Source organism: Ovis canadensis, chromosome 11 (assembly GCF_042477335.2).
Source record: "Ovis canadensis isolate MfBH-ARS-UI-01 breed Bighorn chromosome 11, ARS-UI_OviCan_v2, whole genome shotgun sequence".
Lineage (NCBI taxonomy): Eukaryota > Metazoa > Chordata > Mammalia > Artiodactyla > Bovidae > Ovis > Ovis canadensis.
This window is the reverse complement of record NC_091255.1, coordinates 13,462,149-13,483,168: the sequence shown is the minus strand read 5'-3', so window position 1 is coordinate 13,483,168 and position 21,020 is coordinate 13,462,149. Positions and strand designations below refer to the sequence as shown.

The window sequence follows — 21,020 nt, the reverse complement described above, 5'->3', positions numbered from 1 at the left end:
TGACAAAAACCAGGATCTATAATCACAAATACTAAGGGCTCACTTTAAAGCAAATAGCTGGTTGCAACAACTCTGATATGGGAGAAATACCTGACCTTTACTAGCATATAGTTTGCTTTGTCTGAGGAGATCTGATTTTTTCAAGCTGATCATCTTCTTCGGTAAATCTCCTTTTCGGAAAGCATATTTTTTTACCAGTGGCACTGTCACTTCCTGCCTTGTTCCTCCTACCCTTGTTTTTCTTCGATGACAAATTGAAAATGTCCTACTTAGAGCACATCATTTCTTACGTCATTCCAGCTCAATGTGGTGGAGGACAGACACGCTTTGAGAATGACTGCAGTCCAAGCAGGAGCCTGCCCTTTGAGCAGGGACTCCACTGACTAGGCTTCTGGATTTTTTGGCCATGGTAGGCAGATCAATGGCAACATTGCTGATTGGCCTCACTATGATGACTCTAATTTTTCCATTTTGTAAAGTCCGAGAAGCTACACTTGATTCAATATCATCCTCCCTTTGAATGGAGATGTGTAAAGGTAAAAGGGAATTAAGATGAGATCAGAAATCTCAAAGATTTGATAATATGCTAATGTAAAAGGACAGTCATGTAAGGTAAAATGCCTTTTAAATGATTTCTTTCCACAATTCCTCTTTGTTTACAAACCAGGGAAGTATTGCCATGATTATGAGTATAGTCAGCACATTAAAGGGATATGATGTAGAGAAAAAAACCTGTTGTGAAGCAGTTTTTAGGGCCTGGAACACAGCAGTAGACAATGGCCAGTGATTCTTTCAGGTTGGGTCCATGTGCAGACACCCATGGCTACCAGGTGATGGACATTGATTTATTTGAAGATAGACTATGGTACCAGATGCCTCTACTCTATAATGCTTTGATTCTATTTTTGTTGAACTTGAAAGGTTAGTTATAGGTGTTTGGGTTTAAACACTTCCTCTCAAGAAAACAGGCCAGATCCCTTACGAAAAATATTTGAGTAGGAGCAACTACGGAGAAGGCAATGGCAACCCACTCCAGTACTCTTGCCTGGAAAATCCCATGGATGGAGGAGCCTGGTAGGCTGCAGTCCATGGGGTCGCTAGAAGTCGGACACGACTGAGCGACTTCCCTTTCACTTTTCACTTTCATGCATTGGAGAAGGAAATGGCACCCCACTCCAGTGTTCTTGCCTGGAGAATCCCAGGGACGGGGGAGCCTAGTGGGCTGCCATCTATGGGGTCACACAGAGTCGGACATGACTGAAGTGACTTAGCAGCAGCAGCAACTACGGAAGCTGTGTAGATAAAGTCATTCTTTACAGAATGGATGTGATGAAAGAATAAACTTGTCCTGTGTTATCAAATATACCAGGAGCTTATTTGCTACTCAGGCAAACTTGGAAACATTTAGGGATTTTATCAGTGAGAAAACAGAATCTCAGAGAGGTTAACTGACTTTGCTTAAGATCCCCTTGGGAGTAATTGTCAGAGGTAAGATTTGAACTATGTCTGTCTACCTTTTCATACTGTTCATGGGGTTCTCAAGGCAAAAATGCTGAAGTGGTTTGCCATTCCCTTCTCCAGTGGACCACGTTTTATCAGAACTCTCCACCATGACCTGTTCATTTTGGGTGGCCCTACATGGCATGGCTCATAGTTTCCTTGAGTTAGACAAGGATGTGATCCAAGTGATCAGTCTGGTATAGTTAAAGCTATGGTTTTCCCAGTAGTCATGTATGGATGTGAGAGTTGAACCATAAAGAAAGCTGAGCACTGAAGAATTGATGCTTTTGGACTGTGGTATTGGAGAAGACTCTTGAGAGTCCCTTGGAATGCAAGGAAAACAAACTAGTCAATCCTAAAGGAAATCAGTCCTGAATATTCATTGGAAGGACTGATGATGATGCCACAGTTCCAATACTTTGGCCACCTGGTGCGAATAAATGACTCATTGGAAAAGACCCTGATGTGGGGGAAGGTTGAAGGCAGGAGAAAGGGACAACAGAGAATGAGATGGTTGAATGGCATCACTGACTCTATGGACATGAGTTTGAGTAAGTCGGGAGTTGGTGATAGACAGGGAGGCCTGGCGTGCTGCAGTCCATGGGGTTGCAAAGAGTTGGACAAGACTGAGCAACTGAACTGAACTGACCTGTCTGCCTAGAGTACATGCTCTGTTTGTTGAAATCTACTGTATGAGACATATGGTGCAACAGAAGAGGAAATCGACTGAAGTGCATGGCAGGACCTGGAAATGTGAATGCCAACATGGGCACATGTGAAAACTTCTGGAAGAAAGAGAGTTATAGTAAAGGCTTGAAGGATGGGTGGGACTTGGAGTGAAAGAGATAAGGGCCAAGGAGAAGTAGGAGAGAGGTATGTTGCAGGCTTCAAAATGAGGGCGTAAAAGATGTGGAGGAAAATGGATTGCTGAAAAATGGCAGAAAATTCAGCATGACTCAAATATGAGCTCTGAGGAATCAAAAGGAGTGTGCAACGAATGATAAGACTAAAAATGTGGGTGGAGGCTTTAATATCCCAGCCCAGTGTGTGATTACCTTCCAAGTAGCTTACACTGTAAGTGATGTGACTTCAGAGGAGGAAAAAAGCAATGTGAGCGTAAGCTCCTGGAGTCATTTTTGTAGTGGAAATTCTATGCTGACAGTACCTCTCCTTGGCTCTGTCTTCCCAAGTGATCTTTGAAAAAACAAACCCTGGATCTGTGTGTAACAGAGAGCTTAGCAAGTCAGCTAGTGGATCAAGGAACATTCTGTCATTCCTCAAACCCAGAGTTATCTGTTCCCTCAGCCAGCACAGCTGCCAGAGATCCTGGAGAAGTCTGAAAGCGCTTACCCATTCACAGGCTTATCAGGAAGAGCAGCTCAGAGGCTGTCTGTGAGAAAGACAGGATAGCAGGTCTCCAAAGAGGAGGAGGAAAATAACAGAGCAAAGAAAATATATGTGTATGTATGTCAGTGTGTATCTGTATATATGTGTATATGTGCTTGTGTGTACGTGTGTGTGTTTGCCTACTATCCATCTTCATCTCTCTAATCTCTTTTTCACTGAGCCTTCGCATTTAGCTAGATACCTCTTTTCAGAAAAGGAATTCTTCACCAAAAGAAAATTGACATCAGACTTAGGTGGGGAATTTCCTAACTCAAGCAGGGCTGTTTTCCAAAAACAGTATATGTAGTCTCAAATAAATTTTCAGGATTAGAGTGTGAGCACATAAGCAGATGTCTATATCAGGGTTTTTAAGAAAGGCCGAGTAGGTAAGCAGCCTGTTTGGCAGACAGGTGTGACAGACAGGAGTGAAGGGGTCATAGCACGCAACATACACAGGTTATTGTTTTATTATCTGGTGAGAATTTAGAAGGTTCTAATTCAAGATATTCACGTGCCTGTGTGGCAGTGGGATAGTGTAGAAAGTAGATGGACTTAATAGTCAGACCTAGGTTGAAATTAATTCATTTATATAGCACATATTTATGATGCACTTGTTATATGCTAAGCCCTATGATAGAAGCTGAAGATAGATTAGAATATACGAGAAAAACACCTCCTGCATGAAGCCTGTGTCACTGAGTCCAGTCTAATACTACTTGCCACACAACAGGCCAATGAATGGAGAGATAAGTTGTTGGGGCAAGGAACAGAGTATTTGGAAAGCCAGCGACCTGAGAAGATGGTGGACTAGTGTCAGATTCAGGTTTTTTTAATACTAAAGTGGGAAGAGAGTACGGTTGGTGGGTGTAAACTTTTTGGTGTTGGAGTCCTTTGTCCTTACAGCACCCACACAGGTCAGGAAACAATGTTCCTGTAAACCTCCAACAAGACAAATGTTCTTTTATTTGAATGGAAAAGTATTCACCCTTAAAGGTCAGAGCCCTGAGCATGGGCTATCCTCTACAGTTCAAGCTTTAGGCAGCATTCTTTTAGTGATTAACTTGTAGCCAAAGCAATAGAATCCAAAGGTAGGGTAAAAGAAACTAACATGAAGTCATATTTGTTCTTCCCTATTACTCTTGCATTCCCTTCTGATCTATAGATTACCTGTCAGCTACTCAACACCATTCATAGAAAATCTCCTCCCAACATTAGTTTATCATAGGAATTGGCATACTAAGGGTCTCCAGTCCAAATCTGCTCTGACAGCCATTGTTGTACAGCTCAAGAGCTAAGGATTTTTTGTTTGTAAATGGTTGGGAAAAAATCACAAGAGAAATATTTAGTGATGTGAAGATTATATGAAATTCAATCTTCATCATCTATGAGAAAAGTTTTATTTGAACACAGCATCGCACATTTGCTTGTATCTGTGGCTACTGTCACCCTCCAATGGCAGAGTCGAGTAGCTGTGTCAGACTGTAAGACCCATCAGTTCAGTTCAGTTCGGTTCAGTTCAGTTCAGTTCAGTTGCTCAGTTGTGTCCGAGTCTTTGCAACTCCATGAGCTGCAGCACGCCAGGCCTCCCTGTCCATCACCAACTCCCAGAGTTCACTCAAACTCATGTCCATCAAGTTGGTGAGGCCATCCAGCCATCTCATCCTCTGTCGTCCCCTTCTCCTCCTGCCCTCAATCCCTACCACCATCAGAGTCTTTCCAATGAGTCAACTCTTCACATGAGGTGGCCAAAGTACTGGCGTTTCAGCTTTAGCATCATTCTTTCAAAAGAACACCCAGGACTGATCTCCCTTAGAATGGACTGGTTGGATCTCCTTTTAGTCCAAGAGACTCTCAAGAGTCTTCTCCAACACCACAGTTCAAAAGCATCAATTCTTTTGTGCTCAGCTTTCTTCACAGTCCAACTCTCACATCCATACATGACTACTGGAAAAATCATAGCCTTGACTAGACGGACCTTTATTGGCAAAGTAATGTCTCTGCTTTTCAATATGCTATCTAGGTTGGTCATAACTTTCTTTCCAAGGAGTAAGCGTCTTTTAATTTCATGGTTGCAATCACCATCTGCAGTGATTTGGGAGCCCCCAAAATAAAGTGTGACACTGTTGCCACTGTTCCCCTGTCTATTTGCCATGAAGTGATGGGACCAGATGCCATGATCTTATTTTTCTAAATGTTGAGCTTTAAGCCAACTTTTTCACTCTCCTCTTTCACTTTCATCAAGAGGCTTTTTAGTTCCTCTTCACTTTCTGCCACAAGGGTGGTGTCATCTGCGTAGCTGAGGTTATTGATATTTCTCCCAGCAATCTTGATTCCAGCTTGTGCTTCTTCCAGCCCAGCGTTTCTCATGATGTACTCTGCATAGAAGTTAAATAAGCAGGGTGACAATATACAGCCTTGACGTACTCCTTTTCCTATTTGGAACCAGTCTGTTGTTCCATGTCCAGTTCTAATTGTTGCTTCCTCACCTCATATAGGTTTCTCAAGAGGCAGGTCAGGTGGTCTGGTATTCCCATCTCTTTCAGAATTTTCCACAGTTTATTGTGATCCACACAGTCAAAGGCTTTGGCATAGTCAAGAAAGCAGAAATAGATGTTTTTCTGGAACTCTATTGCTTTTTTCATGATCCAGTGGATGTTGGCAATTTGGTCTCTGGTTCCTCTGCCTTTTCTAAAACCAGCTTGAACATCTGGAAGTTCAGGGTTCACATATTGCTGAGAGTCTGAAAGATCGACCATCTGGCCTTCTGCAGACCCCTGCTCTAAAGTCTCTGCCTTTCCTCACAACACATTCTCCTCCCAGTTCACTCTCCTCCGGCTCCTATCTTTGTCTGTCCCCTGTGACTGCCCTTGTCAAGGAAAACAATATTTTTCATGTTGCCAGATCCAGGGATTTCCTATAACTTACCTTTCAACCGCATTGCACACAGGTGGCAGCTGTCTTCTCATACCCCCTTTTCTTCGGCTTCCATGAGCTGTGTTCTCATTTCTCTTCACCTTACTGTCCACTGTGCCACCGCCCAGTCTAAGTAAAGGTGAAGGTCTAGAAGCACCCATTGTACATAGTCCGTGCTTGTCTCCCATAAGACATTCTCATGTAAGCTCCCTCACGAGATTATGCCTCCATCTGCCCTCAGCCACCTTTGGGCTTACTCCCTACATTGCCTCGCTGTCAGTTACATGGAAAGAGAAACTGTGGTGCATTTGAGGCTCACTGGGTCCTGTGGTTGGGGACCGCAACTACATCTCCATTCCCTGTTTCCCGGGGGGCTCTATGGTCTAGAGAACTGTAGAGCAGAAAGCCAGGAGGCCGTCCTGCAGCAACACAGCTTTCCATAATGAGCTTTACCCCGTGTCTGCTTGGCGAGAGAACGGCGTTGCACAAGGAGGACACTGTATTAGGGCACATGTGATTTTTCCTAGACAGAGTAAACTAGGATAGTAGAAGCATTAAAACCTTCAGGCAGAAAAGAAAAAGCCACTCGACTGTCTGAAGCACAGACAGAAGCTTTTCCAGCCCTATGTCAAGGAAATGAGGCCTGAGCTTTTGTACAGGAGCACCCCTCCCTGGGGGCTTCCCAGGGGCTGCTAGTGGTAAAGAACCTGCCTGCCGATGCAGCAGTTATAAGAGAAGTGGGTTTGATCACTGGGTCAGTAAGATCCCCTGGAGGAGGACATGGTAACCCACTCCAGTACCCTTGCCTGGAAAACCCCATGGACAGAGGAGCCTGGTGGGCTACAGTCCCCGACTGAAGCGACCTAGCATCCACGAATCCCTCCCCAGGCGGGGCTCCCTTGGCCTTGGGCAGGTGGCACTTCCTCTGTTTAGTTCCACCTGTGAATCTTGGGCTTACAAGTAGCATTCCCACTTTGGGGGTGAAGGATGTCTCAGTATCGCCTGGGGCATTCTCTATCCCTGCTGAGCTGTGGGCCTGGGTTCTTCAAGTTATCTCCTGAGATTCCAGCTGCCATTATCAATAGTGCTCAGCTTACAGTTAGGTAAGTCTTGAGTAGTTTGCCCTAAAACCACAGGCATATTGAATTACTTACCGCTTGAAATGGTTAGGGAGTTCTAGAACCTCTGAACCTGATGACCTTGGCTTGATGGAAAGGAGTGATTTTATTGCAGAGCTGAGAAGACCCCAAATCCCTGTGTCCCACCAGCACCTCTGAGGTCGAGGATCAAGAGCTGATTTTTAATGGTAGCACACACCTCCCTCCCCCGCCCCCACCCCCAGATTCTCTCAGGTGAGCAGCAGCCTGACCTCTGTTTGCCTGCAGACATCTTGGCTTCTGTTCTCAAGCCAGAGCCCTGGGAATTGGCCAGGGCCTTTGTCCTTTATTCAGTTGCCTTCTGTGGGAACAACCAGGTAATTCTGAGCTTTACTGTTTTCTTGTTTGGTTCAGTTATTTCATTTAGGAGGATTTCCTGGGTTAAGAGCTGTTTCATCTCCTTCTCCCGTTTTTGGGAGCGGGTCCTCCTTCTCCCTGCACTGCACCTGTGAAAGACGGATGCTGTCACAGCGTCACCAAATATGGCAAAAGGGCTATGGCCTCTTGGAATCTGGCATATGATGACTGTTTCAACTTCCTATTCTCTTATGCATGGAATTGAAGATTCTCCGTGAAATCATCTTACTCTGGAAACAAGTCCAGTGGACGTTGGCCACCCACAGCACATGTGGTAATAAAGTCGTGCAGTGTTGGGAGGACTAATACTTGGGGCTTGAGGGAGAAAGGCAAGAAGATAGTGGCATCATTTGAAAGCCTAGAGGCTTATCTCAAGTTATGATTTCAAGTGAGCTGCTTATTCTAAAGAATCCTTAGAGGATCGTGTAAAAATTTTAATGTGTTTAAAAGTATATGTTGAGTTCTCCCCAAAGAGCAATTTCATTAATTGCTGGTATTACTACAAGCTGGAATTGTAATCCTTTTCTTATATTACAGAACATGCTTCAACCAAAGTATCTTCCTTATATGCTCTCATATTAAAAACAATAAACCAGAAATGTCTTCAAGGATGATGTTGACGTAATTCTTTTCAGATATCATGGGGTTTCCAAATGAGACCAGTTTATAATAATGCCATCATTCAGTTTCCCAGAACTTTCACTTACTCTGTTTTGAAACAGTCAAATATTCATCAGTAATTCCTCACACTGGAGGGACAATGTTGTTCCAAATGGGGCTACCTGGAATAGTGAAATGACAATTGTCCTGATATAGTATCATCAAACTAAGACCATAGGGGTTGTCTCAGTTAGGAAGAAATATAGACACCATGCTACACCATTATCACCTGTGTTCTCAAGTTGGGAGTATGTGGTTCGTGATTTCTGTCTTTCTTTTATTTCTGATAACTTCCTCAACATTTTCAAAGACCCCCCCCCAAAAAAAATCCATCTGTTGCTCCTGTTACTTCAAGAACAGTTAAAAGGCTTTAATATGATCTCAGGATCACACGTCCCCTTCTCAGTGAAGGCTTTCCAACCCTCCCTGTCCACACTCTGCCTCCTTGCTTGAGGCTATTATATCCTTCTTCGCATCACCCCAACATTTTGTAAACACGACATAGTAATTAGCAAGTATTTACATGCTTGCCTTGCTTTTTTTCTAAGAAGGACTGGACAGTATGTTTCTTTAAAAAAAATTTATGTATGTATGGCTGGGTCATCCTTGCTACGCTGGGGCTTTCTCTAGTTGCAGGGCACAGGCTTCTCATCACAGTGGCTTTCCTTGTTGCGGAGCACAGGCTCTAGAGCATGTGGGCTCAGTAGCTGTGGCTCACAGGTCTAGAGGGTGTGGCCTCAGTAGCTGTGGCTCACAGGTGTAGAGTGTGTGGGCTCAGTAGCTGTGGCTCACAGGTGTAGAGTACGTGGGCTCAGTAGCTGTGGCTCACAGGTCTAGAGGGTGTGAGCTCAGTAGCTGTGGCTCACAGGGTCTAGAATGTGTGGCCTCAGTAGCTGTGGCTCACAGCTCTAGAGTGTGTGGGCTCAGTAGCTGTGGCTCACAGGGTCTAGAAGGTGTGTGCTCAGTAGCCGTGGCTCACAGCTCTAGAGTGCGTGTGCTCAGTAGCTGTGGCTCACAGGTCTAGAGTGTGTGTGCTCAGTAGCCGTGGCTCACAGGTCTAGAGTGTGTGGGCTCAGTAGCCATGGCTCACAGGTCTAGAGTGTGTGGGCTCAGTAGCCGTGGCTCACAGCTCTAGAATGCGTGTGCTCAGTAGCTGTGGCTCACAGGTCTAGAGTGTGTGGGCTCAGTAGCTGTATTGTACAGGCTTAGTTGCTCTGCAGCATGTGGAATCTTCTCGAACGAGGGAGTGAACCCATGTCCCCTGCATTGGCAGATGAATTCTTAGCCCCTGGACCACCAGGGAAGTCTTACACTGAGTGTTTCTCAAAGGCAGGGGTTGCATTTACCAAATGTAGTCTTCTTAGTGCCTAGAATAATATCCAGCATACAGTGTGCGTGCTATGTGCCCAGTTGTGTCCGAGTCTTTGCAATCCCACGGACCGTAGCCCACCAGGCTCCCTTGTCCATGGAATTTTCCAGGCAAGAATACTGGAGTGGGGTGCCATTTCCTTCTCCCCAACATACAGAAGGCACTCTGAAAACAGAAAGTATATGCTGATTAAATAATTAAAATAATTTTATCAAGTGACACATATTTACTGAAATGCTCTATTTTCTGCACAGTGCTGGTGCTATTAGGACTATAAAAGGGTCCATTATTTCTCTACTCTTGGGACTTTATGATTTAACCTGGAAGAGAAGGCTGGCACACTTGAAAGCAATTAGACATTGTTTGCCAAAGAGTGTGCTGCAGAACACTAGCTGTGGGAGAGCCACATCAGAAAGGCCTCTGTGGTCAATTAAATATAAAATGTTGCAGATTATATCCTCCTTCAGCGATTTCAATGTACTTATGCACCCTAAAGTCTCTGAGAAATCTTCTGATAAAGAAGCCTGTGTAAATATCAAATTGTGTGTGACCAGGAGCCTTTTTTATGTGGGTAACACCTACAACATTCTGTGCTTCCTCAGAATACTCTGATTTAAAGAACAGAGGTAAGTGTTAACCTGAGTTAAACTACAGTGATGAGCAAAGTAGTGCAAAGAGACGTCGTTATGGGTTTGGATAAATAGGAAAAGATCCTAGCATCAGTGTAGCTTTGGGAAATTGAATTAAGGAAGGTTTTATAACCTCAGTTTCTTTTTGCAAGAAATGTAATTATTTTTTGTTGAGGTACAGTTGACTTGCTTGATGGTGGCAGTTTCTGCAGTGCTGGGAAGTGAATCAGCCACGCATACACATACATCCTCTCTTCTTAGGAGATCCTTCCCGTTTAGGTCACCAGAGAGCACAGAGCAGTTTCCTGTGCTGTGGGAGGTCCTCATCAGCTTAGATAACTAGTTTATACATGGTAGCATATACAGGTCAGTGCCAGTCTCCCAGTTCAGCCCCATCCCCACCTTTCCCCCTTGGTATCTATACATTTGTTCTCTATGTCTGTGTTTCTATTTCTGCTTTGCAAATAAGATCACCTATACCATTTTTCTTGGAGAAGGAAATGGCAACCCACTCCTGTGTTCTTGTCTGGAGAATCCCAGGGACAGGGGAACCTGGGGGGCTGCTGTCTATGGGGTCGCACAGAGTCGGACACGACTGAAGCGGCTTAGCAGCAGCAGCAGCATATCATTTTTCTAGATCCCACATGTATGCATTAATGTGCAATGTTGCTCCTCTCTTTCTGATTTACTTCACTCTGTGTGACAGTCTGGAGGCCCACCCACGTCTCTGTAAACGACACCAGTTTGTTCCTTTTTATGGCTGTATAATCTAGGTTCTTCTATGTTTCTCTTCCAAATTGTGAAAATAGTTGCCCTCACCCTTCCCTGGGCAGTTAGACGGCTCCTCCCGCCGCTGGTTGTGGAGACCTGTCACACAGAGTGTCAGTGTGCTGTTTCCGTCATTTCACTGCAGCTCTGGGAGTTAATCACTGTCATCTCTATTTCATAAATCAGAGACCTTTGGGTGGAAAGTGAATGTGACCTCCCTGTAGTCACACGGCTAGCAAATAGCAGAGCCAGGACTCATAATCAGGTTTGATACCAAAACTCGGTAATTAACCATTAGTTATGCAATCTGCTGCATTCCCCCAAAGACTGGGGCCTTCCCTGGGAAAGAGGAACATGAAAATATCTAGAGGCCTCTGATAGTTCCCTCTTTTGCTAAGTGAGTTTAATAGTAGGTTTTATGTGTCAACTTGACTGGGCCATGGTGCCTAGGTCATGCTTCTGTGAGGGTGTATTCAGATGAGATTAATATTTAAATTGGCGAACTTTGAGTAAAGTACATTGCCCTCTATAATGTATATAGACCTCATCTAATCAATTAAAGTCATAAATAGGAGAGAAAACTGAGCTTCCCCAAGTGATGAGAAATTCTGCCAGTAGATGGCCTTTAGATTTGAATATCAGTTCTTCCTGAGACTCCAGCTTGCCAATCCAACTTGTGGATTTTGGACTTACCTCTTTCATAACTGCATGAACCAGTTCCTTAAAATAAATCACACACACGCATACACGCACACACAATTTACCAGTCCTGTTTCGTTGGCAGAAACATAAAACAGAGAGGAAACCATACAAACATCCTCTCAAGTTGCAGTTTCAAGCCATGGAGATACTAACCCAAGGGAGAGGGCAGACATTGTTTCTGTAAGTGGATAGTTCTGCAGCAAATGTAGCTGTAGAGGCCAGGACTCACCATCCTGTGCTCTGGATCACTCTGGGGACAATACAGCAATCAGAGCATAACTATTGCTCTGCACAGAGCTCTCCAGGCCTTGAACTTCAAATGGAATAATGTACCTTCCTTGAAATTCTGTTTTCTTTTAAGAAAGGCATGTTTCCACAGAATGTCTTGCCTCACTTGTAGTGAAATGTCAAGCCTGTCAGGAACACCATTTACCATCTTTCTGCATTAAGGTTTGAGGGTCACTATGGGGTTCTAATTTTGGCTCTGCCAGTTCTAACCCTGTGACTCTGGACGAGTCTGAGCACCCTTTGTCTCTGTTTCCTCGTCTGTAAATTGAGTACGCTAACAAGATCTACCCCCAGAGGGTTTTGTGAAGTTTAGTTGAAACAGTACATATGAGGTGCCCTCAAATTAATACAAGGTAATAATGAGCAACCTAGATAGCATATTCAAAAGCAGAGGCATTACTTTGCCAACTAAGGTCCGTCTAGTCAAGGCTATGGTTTTTCCAGTAGTCATGTATGGACGTGAGAGTTGGACTGTGAAGAAGGCTGAGTGCCGAAGAATTGATGCTTTTGAACTGTGGTGTTGGAGAAGACTCTTGAGAGTCCCTTGGACTGCAAGGAGATCCAACCAGTCCATTCTGAAGGAGATCAGCCCTGGGATTTCTTTGGAAGGAATGATGCTAAAACTGAAACTCCAGTACTTTGGCCACCTCATGCGAAGAGTTGACTCATTGGAGAAGACTCTGATGCTGGGAGGGATTGGGGGCAGGAGAAGGGGACGACAGAGTATGAGATGGCTGGATGGCATCACTGACTCGATGGGCGTGACTCTGAGTGAACTCCAGGAGTTGGTGATGGACAGGGAGGCCTGGCGTGCTGCGATTCATGGGGTCGCAAAGAGTCAGACACGACTGAGCGACTGAACTGAACTGAACTGAACTGAACTGAACTGAACTGAATCATTCAAATGCTAGTGATTATGATGATAATTATTAGATCTTAACAAGAATTGGCTTTCCAGCCATGTTAGGTAGTCTCTGAATGCTCCTTAATTTACTGGCCCCACACCCTCCTTAATAACATTTTCTCTTCAAGCATGACTCTGTAGCAATCTACACATCTTCAGCTACTCTCAGTACTTTAGTTGCTAGACATTCACAATTATACAGATTCTGTTCCCTGCTCTCAAGAAGCTTGGAGCCTTTATTAAACCAGTAAAGTTCAACTGCTAAGATTCCTTAGTTTCTGAGGAATTTAGCGGTACATTTCTAAGGCTCTTTCATAAAGATCTACATTACTGCTCAAGCCCAAAGTTGAGGCATTTACCTTGATTCTTCCCATTTCTTTACCCCTTATATCTAATCCAGTAGCAAAATCTCATTACTACCTTCTCATCACTTGTATGTGTTCTGAATCTATCCCCTTCACATCATCACTGTTCACACCTGTGGAATTCAAGCTGCAGTAAAAATTTTATGTTCTCTTTGCCCAACTTGATTGAAAAAGGAATGTGTAAAACAAAGAATCCTTCACTGAAAGAAAATGCTGGGGCAATTTTGTTTATACAGTTGAGGTGCTGTTCATGAAAGACTTTCTTTGATCTGATAAGAAAGCAGAACTAAACGGAAGTTTTGAGTATCCAATTATTTGAGTTGAAAGTGGGTCCCAATAAGACTAGATTTATCTGTTTTTCTTCTTGTCCCAAATGGTAGATTTCCTCTTTTAAGATTTTCTTTCATCTCTCATAAATCAAGTTTTATTGTCAAATTCTTTTTATCTGAGTTTGCCTTTAAGCATTTGCATTGTAACCTTTGATCTCTTCTTGAGAAGAGTAGGTGGAATCATGAATCAGAGAAAATGTGTTGATTCCTAAACTATTGCTCTTCTTTTTCTATGTTGCAAATGACATTGATGTAATTTCCCTCCACTTTTTGCTTCCTTCCTTCTTCCAAACATATGTTATCTCCAGAAGTTTCTGAGTGGAGGGAAACTAGTTCAATCTCTGTTTTTTTTTTCCAGCATCCATCAGTTTTAGAATAAAGAAATATGATATTTCTGATTCAAAAACCAATGTGACTTATTTTTCTTGCACATCCTAGCCTATTTCCCTGCCATTAGTCACCTCAATTACACTATTGCCACCTAACAGTATCTTTGCCTCATTTGTGTTCCATCATTACCCAAGTTTTCACCCAGTTTGATATAAAAATGTCAGAGTGGTATTTTTTTTTTTTTTTTTTGACCGTGGCTTGTGACGTGTGAGATCTTAGTTCCCAGCCAGGGATTGAACCTGGGTCATGGCAGTGAAAGCACTGAGTCCTAACCACTGGACCACCGGGAATTCCCAGAGTGGCGCTTTTAAAACTTAGATAATGCCAACTCCAGCTGAAAACTCTTGAGTCTCTCCACCAGGCCCACCAGGTTTCTGTTCCTCCTATCGCTTTGACTCAGTCAGGAGACTCCAGCCACACTGGCCTCTAAATTCTTGGACTATCTCAAGCCTGTATGACCTTAGAGTTTTGAACCTTCGTTTGTTTATATCTGCTTCCTTCCCATCATTCAGGGCTTCCCTGGTGGCTCGGAGGTTAAAGCGTCTGCCTCCAATGCGGGAGACCCGGGTTCGATCCCTGGGTCGGGAAGATCCCCTGGAGAAGGAAATGGTTACCCACTCCAGTATTCTTGCCTGGAGAATCCCATGGACACAGGAGACTGGTAGTCCACGGGGTCGCAAAGAGTCAGACATGAATGAGCGACTTCACTCACTCACTCACTCACTCCCATCATTCATGGCTCATCTCATATATCATCTCTTCAGAGAGGCCTTCCCTGACCAGCTACCCTAAGTGAGTCCACCTCACTGCTCCCTATCACCTCGCCCTGTTTGTTTCCATCAAGACATTTACTTCAACCTGAAATCAATGAATTTATTTATTTGATTTTTATGGTGTGTTGTTTCTTGTTTCCCCATATGATTATAAACTTCTGAGGACCATGAGCTTGTCTGGTTTGCCAGTGTATCCCATGCACCTGGAATAGTCCCTAGAACAGAGTAGTTGTTCAATAAACATTTGCTCAATGAATAACTAGTTACCTAGACATGTTTCCTGATTATATTCTGGTCTTGGACACATGTGTGCCTCTTGATTGGTGGTTTGATACTAATTATAGGTTCATTTGAATATATCAAATAATGCCAGCTATTGCTTGGGTACTCTTATTTTCATGGAATAGGTTGAATTAATCCTAAGTCTGTGCAGTCATAATATATTAGGATGTATATTGATGAATAACTTCTAGCCACATCATTTCTTGGACATCAGGGGAAATGCAGGAAAGATGGCAGAGACCGCAGGGATGTCATTGGCTAAAAGCCCATAGATGTGTGCTGTGCTAAGCTGGTTCAGTCGTGTCTGACTCTTTGCAACCCTATGGACTGTAGCCCACCAGGCTCCTCGGTCCATGGGATTCTCCAGGGAAGAGTACTGGAGTGGGTTGCTGTGCCCTCCTCTAGGGGATCTTCTCGATCTAGGGATTGAACCCATGTCTCTTCTCTTGCATTTGCAGATGGGTTATTTACCATTAATACCATATGGGAAGCCCTGAAAAAAAAAAAATGCCACATTGCAGAGGAAATGGGCAGTATACATGGGAAGAGCAAAGCCCTTACTACTAAACCCAGCCTCAAGAACCAGGCACAGACAGGGTTTGAACCCATGACCTTCAGTTTATGAGACCAATGCCTTACTACCTGGCCATAGATGCGTAAGTACTACCCTTTTAGCCCCCACCCCTTTCACCACTCACATCAAAAGTCTTCCTTAAAGATTCTTTAGCACAATCTCTCCCTCAGTCTGTGGACCTTTCCAGTCTAGGGGAACAAAGGAAATAAGTGGCAGATTTTATCTAGTGGCTCTCCCAATGTAGCTGGAATTTAATTTCAATAAAGCAGATGACTTCTTAGGGAGGGTGAGCTGAGCTATTAATTCATGGGAAGGAAAAGAGGAGGTTAAATGTGGGGCTATCAATCTGAGCAATGTCCTTGCAAGACAGATGATACCATCTTTCCTTTTCAATAGCCTTCCTGGCATCTAATTTGCATGAGTTGTGAGATAATGCTCAGCTCTGTCTCATTTGCAAATCTGGAAACAGAGGGGACAGACGCTGGGGCCTCCAACAGTAAATCCAGAAAGTATAGCAAGGTTAACTCTTTCCATTTAGAGACAGAAATGATGTGCTGGTCATTTCCTGGATGAAAAAGAAGGACCTGCAAAATTATGGGGATAAATACTTAAGTAAATACTATTACAGCCCCTGAAATAAAAGAGTCAAGAGAAGAAATTTACTGTCTCCAAACTGAGGGTTTCTGCAGAACGTCACACCTTACTGAATGAATAAAATTCTCATCATGCAAAAGCGCAATCAGCAAGGTTTACAGTCAGGGCCTCATGTTATTTTTGGAATGGCTATCAAAAAGGTTTTTGGATTTTTTGTTTTGTATTTCCAGTTCCTTATTTGAACTGCTAGATCCGTGGCATTCATCGCTTCAAATGAAAAAGAAAGCTGAGAAAAACTGGAACTTTTTTTACAAAAGAATATAAGAATGTAAGACGAATAAGAACCAAAAATCAGGCCAGGAGAGCAGATAGGGACTCCATAGGTTGGGAGTTGGAAAAAGGGTGAGGAGAAGCATGCAACATGGGCTTAGGTATTACAGGTCTCTTTAAAAACACATGGGAGGGTATCCCCACCTTGATTTACCCCCTCAAGATAATTTAGGCCCAAGAGAGCACTAAAAAATAGCAGGTATATCTGAAGACTCTGCATGCTGCTTCCAGAATAGAATCTCGGGTAACAAGATTGTCCCAAAGGGAAAAAGGTGGAAAGCTGTTCAGATATTTATACCCATGTCTTGCAAGGATGAGGCATATCTCTAAAACATTTTAGCCTATCCACATATCTTAAGTACTTTATATTTTCCCAAAGAGAGTTCCATGTCTAGCATTCATTGTGTTATTTAACATGCTACACATTTCAGTAATGAAAACCATTTCCACTACTTTCTATGCTAATTAGCCAGTCTTAAGCGTTGACTAAGATATGAATAGAAAAGTGCTGTTGGTTATTGCCTGCAGACTGAGGCTCTTCTGCCATAATGCCAGCTGACCATCCTCATTGACACACAGGTTTTTCTGTGCTTTCTTTTTTGTCATGGTAGGGATGTATTAGCAGAGAGCAAGGGGAAAATATGTGCCTCTTCATGACTTTTGAATTTCTTAAGTTTAGTTTCTTAGAGTCATGTTCCAATTATTAAGAAAAAGCGTTACAAATATAAATTCTTTTCCTCAGTATAGAAAAAATTATGCAGGTCTGGGAGAGGGAGACAGAAGGGAGAGGAAGTGATGAGAGGAGGCGCGTGTTGGAGCTGGAGTCACGGGAGCCCACGGAAGGTACTTTGAGTCAGTGTCCTCATATTTCTCAGACTCGACTTGAGCAAGGAGTGACCAGAGCCTGTCGGTGGTGTGGGTGATTATGCAGTCTCCCTGCTCGCGACCAGGGTGCAGCACCTGTGCCCAGGGCCTCGGTTAGATTTCTTTATGGCTAGTGACATCTCCCTACCAGTCATTAGTGCAAGGTCTGCTGAGGATCCGGAGGAAAACACTTTTTATATTTGGAGACTGCTCTGTTCCTGCCCAACATATCTGGTGTGAACAACCTATGGCTTACCTCTGTCTCGTAAGATCCTAAATAATTCATAAGCCCAAGAGGAAAGCGGGATGCGGCCCCCGAGGAAGAAGGTAGAGAGCTCTGTATCTGTCATGACGGTAATGGTGAGGAAGGGTGTGTTTCTACACCCGAACCTGTGTAGGGTGAAGTGGAAATAGCTAGTGATCCCCTCGGAAGCAAGAAAGTGGTAAGTTATCCTCATCTTGACCTAGATTTGCATGTTTATTTCTCTTAATTGGACATATAAGAATTTAATTCCTTGCTAGAAATTCACCTCAAACAGCTCATCTTGTGGCCTGTGGAAAATATGCTGTGGACCACTTAGATATTTTTGTTTGATTAAGCTCCTCTTTGTAGGGCCATATGATCAGTCTTAAGTTGATCTTGCCTCACTTTTCCTTCACTGGTAATCCCTGCATTTTGGCTGGATCCTTGCTGGCAATTTGTGCAAACTAATTTATTATGAAGTCGTGGAAGCACATGCCATGAACTTCTTGGCAAATAGATGGGAGAAAAGTGGAAACAGTGACAGACTTTATTTTCTTGGGCTCCAAAATCATTGTGGACAGTGACTGCAGCCTTGAAATTAAAAGACACTTGCTCTTTGGAAGAAAAAGTATAACAAACCTAGACAGCATATTAAAAAGTAGACATATCACTTTGCTGATAAAGGTCCATATAGTCAAAGCTATTCTTTTTCCAGGAGTCATGTACGGATGTGAGACTTGGACCATAAAGAAGGCTGAGCACTAAAGAAGTGATGCTTTCAAGCTGTGGTGCTGGAGAAGATTCTTGAGAGTCCCTTGGACTTCAAGCAGGTCAAAGCAGTCCATCCATTAACCCTGAATACTCATTGGAAGGACTGATGCTGAAGCTTAAGCGCCAATACTTTGGCCACTTGATGCGAAGAGCTGATTCATTTGAAAAGACCCTGATGATGGGAAAGACTGAGGGCAGGAGGAGAAGGGAATGGCAGAGGATGAGATGGTTGGATGATATCACTGACTCAAAGGACATGAGTATGAGCAAATCTGGGAGATGGTGAAAGACAAGGAAGCCTGGCGTGCTGCTGTCCATGGGGTTTCAAAGAGTCAGACATGACTGAGCACCTGAACAAATTTATTATGACATACACAGAGCTCTAACTTTTCAAGAAATTTCTCCTCAGATAAAATTAATTTTGGTCTTTACATTTAGTGAAAATAAATATCCCAGCTTTAGCTGTATATAAAGAGAAAACCTATCTTAGGAAAATATAGCTTTCCAAGCTTTTGTCTCTGGAGAGAAGTAGTTCTGAATAGAATGCAAGGAAAAGGATGAAGAAAGAGCTAACTGACCAGGTTTAGACTTTAAAAGACCATGTTGCTAACTCCACAAGAGCAAAAAACAAGGACTGAATAAAACTATGTACAGTTCAGTTCAGTTGCTTAGTCGTGTCTGACTCTTTGCGACCTCACAGGATTTGAATAGACATTTCTCCAAAGAATATGTACACATGGCCAGTAAGCATTTGCTCAACATTACTAGTCATCAGGGAAATGCAAATCAAAACTAGGATGAGATACCACCTCATACCCATTAGGATGGCCACTGTAAAAAAGAAAAAAAAGACTGGAAACAAGAAGTGTTGGCAACAACATAGAGAAACTGGAACTCTTTTGCACTGTCGGTAAGAATGTGAAATGCTGCAGCCATTGTGGAAACAGTATGGATATTCCTTAAAAAACTCAAAGGTATCATATGACCCAGCAATTCTACTTCTGGGTGTTGACCCAAAAGAGTCAAAAGCCGAGTATTGAAGAGATGTTTGTACATCTGTGTTTGTAGCAGCATTCTTCACAATAGCCAAAGGGTGGAAGAAACACAAATGTCCATTGATGGATGAATGGAGAAACAAAATGCGGTATATGCATACATCAAATATTATTCAACCTTAAAACAAAAGAAACTTAACGGCACATGCTACAATGTGAATGAACTTTGAGGATGTTATGCCAAATGAAAGTGTTAGTTGCTCAGTCATGTCCAACTCTTTGGGACCCCATGGGCAGCCCCCCTGCCAGTCTCCTCTGTCCATGGAATTCTTGAGGCAGGAATACTGGAATGGGTAGTCATTCTCTTCTCCAGGGGGATCTTCCCCATCCAGGGATTGAACCCAGGTCCCCTGCATTATAGGCAGATTCTTTAGTATCTGAGCCACCAGGGAAACCCAAGTATAATAAGTCAGTTATAAAAAGACAAATGCTATATGAGTCTACTTATACGAGGTACCTAGGCTAGTCAAATTCATAGAAAGAGCATGTAGAATGGTGGTTGCTAGGGGCTAAAGATGGTGATTGCAGCCATGAAATTAAAAGACGCTTACTCCTTGGAAGAAAAGTTATGACCAACCTAGATAGTATATTCAAAAGCAGAGACGTTACTTTGCTGACTAAGGCCCGTCTAGTCAAGGCTATGGTTTTTCCAGTAGTCATGTATGGATGTGAGAGTTGGACTGTGAAGAAGGCTGAACACTGAAGAATTGCTGCTTTTGAACTGTGGTGTTGGAGAAGACTCTTGAGAGCTCCTTGGACTGCAAGGAGATCCAACCAGTCCATTCTGAAGGAGATCAGCCCTGGGATTTCTTTGGAAGGAATGATGCTAGAGCTGAAGCTCCAGTACTTTGGCCACCTCATGTGAAGAGTTGACTCATTGGAAAAGACTCTGATGCTGGGAGGGATTGGGGCAGGAGGGGAACGGGGCGACCGAGGATGAGATGGCTGGATGGCATCATGGACTCGATGGACGTGAGTCTGAGTGAATTCCGGGAGTTGATGATGGACAGGGAGGCCTGGCGTGCTGCGATTCATGGGGTCGCAAAGAGTCGGACACGACTGAGCAACTGAACTAAACTGAACTGAACTGAAAGATAGGAGGCAGTGAAGAGTTATAATGTAATGAGCAATAGCATATTAGCTCTGTTGGTTCAAAAGAGTTCTAGAGATGGATGATGGTGATAGTTGCAGAACAGTGTGAATGAACGTAACACTACTGAACTGTATTTTTGAAAATAGTTTAGGTGGGAATTTTCATGTTATGTTTCTTTTACCACAAATGAAAAACAAGACCATGTAAAGAGGAAGCCATAGAAATTTGCATGCTTTCTAGTTCAGCTCACTAGCATAACAGAGCAGAAAAGTATATGAGGCTACAATTTGAGTCAAGTTAGGTGGGAATTTTTATGAAAGGTTCTTGAATCACATATTTCACAGAAACTGATAAGGAGAGAAGAGGCTATGTGATAACAAAATTAGTTTTGAAATCTCTGTCACATATTCAGAAAAAAGTTTATCAATTAATTTATTTACCAAATAATTTACCAATTAATGAACCAATTAGTTACCAATTACCAATAGTCACCAATTAGTTATCAACTTATATTATTACCAACTAATTTCCAATTATACCTAATTACAAAAATGGTCAATTAATGAACTTATCAATGAATTTACCAATGATGCTAGAAGTTCAATGTGGGAGTGGCTGCACCCTCTGATAATGTTCCTTTCTTATCATGGCTTCTAAGTTTTCTGAAGTGTAGAGAAGAGAGTACAAGAAGATAGTACAGAATTTAAAAAAATATGTATTTAT

At 43.0% G+C, this 21,020-nt stretch overlaps 1 long non-coding RNA gene across 3 annotated transcripts in view; it reads left to right on the top strand.

The window, feature by feature from the left end:
- Nucleotides 1–18,999, top strand: part of LOC138447127 (uncharacterized) — a 59,726-nt gene extending 40,727 nt beyond the window's left edge. The window contains exons 3-4 of one of the 3 annotated variants that reach the window (XR_011259681.1): nucleotides 15,231–15,428; nucleotides 18,094–18,999. This is a non-coding gene — a long non-coding RNA (uncharacterized lncRNA). Of the gene's footprint in view, nucleotides 1–7,310; nucleotides 7,926–15,230; nucleotides 15,429–18,093 lie in introns of those variants that run through there. The other 2 variants (XR_011259682.1, XR_011259683.1) reach the window with 2 other exon arrangements.
- Nucleotides 19,000–21,020: the final 2,021 nt, after the last annotated feature.